Here is a 3,159-nt window from a genome sequence, read left to right on the forward strand (position 1 = left end):
GGAGGGGGGGGGGGGAGGCGGGTAGCGGAATGCAGCTGAAGGATCCCTCGGAGAAGGACTCCCTCTCCTCTGGCGCGGCAGCCACCGCCAGGAAACTCGAAGGCGCGGGGAGGGGGGCTGGCTGGTCTCGGGAAAAAAACAAAACAAAAAAACACCAACCAAACACCAAACCAAACCCCCCCCCCGCGTCGAGGCCGGAGAGGGCTTCGGCGGGACCCCGGGACGCGGATCCGGCCGGCGGGAGGGCGAAAGGGACGCGAGTCAGTCGCTCCAGACACCGGCGGGATGCACTGGAAGCCGGGCAACGTCAAGGAGGAGCGCTACGGCGCGCAGGTAAGGCGGCGGCTGGGGGGTGGGTGGGTCGGACAGGCCGGCTTCCGCGCGAGTAAAGGAGCCCTCCCCGAAAGCAGCGGGGCTGACTTCCGAGAAAAGAGGCGGCCCTCCCGTCCCCTCCAGATCCCCTCTGGACTTAGGGGGACTTTGCTCCCGAGGTGCGTGAGTTTACTTGCGAGTAAGGAGCGCATAAGATCCTCGGCCGATCCCGGGCACGCGCGCGCACCTGCGCTGAATTCCAATCCTACACGGTGCTGCTTTGGGAGGAGGCAGTCCCAGTGGAAGGAAAGACTTACTCCCGAGTAAGTGTGCCTCGGATCGGGGCCGGGAGTCTTCGCAAGTCTCTTTGGGAAGCCGTCCAACCCTTCCCACGCTGGAACTGAGGCAAACTGAGACCCCTTGGTTTTCATGGGTGGGGATTTCTAAAATGCACCGATCCTTGAGAATAAAATCTCATTAAAAGAGGGATTGGCTCCCGACTTTGCAGGTTTAGGATCGGGCTTCGAGCGGGCATGGGATCGCAGCCCGGTTTTACTGGCATATTTACCCCGGAGAAAGTGTCAGTCAGAGAGTTCAGTGACCCTTTCTCACGTCAGGAGACAGGATTTCTGTCCCTTAAAAAATCGCCTCTGTCGCCCGATCCTGTTCGTCTTTTTGGGGAAACAAATGGCTCTTAAGGCCAAATCGACTTCGTCTGGGGAGTGTAAGATCCTGAGTTCGTGCATCGCTGTTAAATACGGTTAAGTATCAACAGCAAATAGCAGAACAGCTGCTGTACTACTAACTGAGAAGTCGTCGGTGGAGCTCTCTCCCCTCGGCCAGGAGCGCCACTGATAGGTGGCCTCCTCCAGCGGCCTCAGAATGAGAATCTACAAGATGGCGATCATATAGACGGGCCAACCCTGCAGGGCTGTTGTAAGATTACCGAGATCGGCAATGCGAACCCTTGAAATGCCTTAGGCGCATCCCCCCCCGCCCCCCCCCCTCCATCGCAATTCATCCAAAGGGCACAATCCAGCCCAAAGCGAAGCACTTTCCCAAAGACCATTCGCTCCAGTGGGAGGCACTTCTAGCAAGCGATCACCTCTCCCGCCTCGGTCAGAGGGGCCTTCATTTGGGCCGGATCGTGTCCCTTACTCCAGAGGAATCCCGTTAAATCAACACGGGACAAATCGGGCCCGGGGTGGGCGGGCGATGGCGGATCCCCTGAAGGCGTCTTTCCGCACGTCAGTCTCCTCCCGCAAAAGCAGAGTGTCCAGGATCGGTTCTCTCTTTTAGAGGGTCCTCCTGAAGCAGCTCTCCTCCTGTCTGGGATTTCCCAAGAAGGACTCGCTTTCTGCCGGCCTTTTGGCCATCGGTTCCTCTGCAGGTCGCCGGACTCGGGCCAACCAGGCCCCTTCAATGGCAAACGGCTCACGTCTGAAGACACACAGAGAGAGAGAGAGAGAGAGAGAGAGACAGAGACAGAGACAGAGACAGAGACAGAGACAGAGACAGAGACAGAGACAGACAGAGAGAGACAGAGAGAGACAGAGAGAGACAGAGAGAGACAGAGAGAGGGAGAGAGGGAGAGAGACCTGTGGGGGGGCAGATCTTTGCTGGCAGCTTCATTTCCTCTTATAAAGCAGCAGTCCGGAGAGTTTATCATAAGCTATTTAATAAAATCAAATCGAACTTCCCTCCCTGAGCCAAAAAGGCCATCACATTGATGAAATGATATATTCCAACGTTTTAAAGGTACCTGGAGCTCAGGCAAGCCCGCCGGGACTAGCTGCGGATTGCTCACGTTGATGTTGTCGATGATGGGGCCAACAAAATAGAACAACCACAATAATAATATACTTCTACTTCATGTCTCTTTTTAAATGTTGTATGCCGCTTTGAGGACTTCATAGTCGAAAAGCGGGATATAAAAGTAGAGTGATGACGATGACGGTGATGTTACTTGGCACGACCTATCTCCAGGCAAGTGCTTTTTTTTTATTATTCTGACGAAGTTCCGCTAAGTTCGAGAAGACGAGTCCCGGGGGTTAAAAGAGTAGTCCTCAAAGAAATCAACCCTGACTGTTCCCTGGAAGGCCAGATACTGAAGCTGAAGTTCAAATACCTTGGCCACCAAATGAGACGGGAGCACTCACTGGAGAAGACCCTGATGCTGGGAAAGATTGAAGGTCAAAGAAGACGGGGACGGCAAAGGATGAGATGGTTAGACAGTGTCATAGATGCAACGAACATGAAGTTGATCCAACTTCAGAGGACGGCGGAAGACCGGAAGGCCTGGCGGGATCTGGTCCATGGAGTCGCAAAGAGTCGGACTCGACTGTGCGACTGAACAACAGCATCGCAGGTCTCCTCAAACCTCTCTTCAGGAGGACTCAAGGGGGCTTCCTCCCAGGACAGTGTTCTTAGGATTTGGACTGGAAGTGTGTGCAAAACTGCGGTGGGGGGGCTGCCCAACTCTTTCTCGAGGGGATGTTCAGGCCCACCCGAGGAGCCTCCTTTAGGGGGAAGGAACCCCCCCCTTAGGGGGAAGAACCCCCCCACCCACCCGCCCCGTCCTTCGAACAAGCGCGCTGGGGGATGCAACCTTCGTTAAGTTTGTCTGGATCGCTGCCTACTGACCATTCCTAATACTACGAATGCAGGCCGGAGCCGGGCGAAGTTCAGACCGTTTCCAGGAGGCTGCCGTGTGGCCCGATGAACCTCCTCCTGGGCAGGGCCGACAACGACCAGTCAAGGAGGAGGAGAGAGGGAGATGGTGTCCCTCTTCTTCTTCGTCCACTGTTAGGTGTAAGAATCATGATGTGATGTTAGAAATCCGTCGTG

Source organism: Gekko japonicus, unplaced genomic scaffold, assembly GCF_001447785.1.
Source record: "Gekko japonicus isolate JY-2015 unplaced genomic scaffold, Gekko_japonicus_V1.1 scaffold547, whole genome shotgun sequence".
NCBI lineage: Eukaryota > Metazoa > Chordata > Lepidosauria > Squamata > Gekkonidae > Gekko > Gekko japonicus.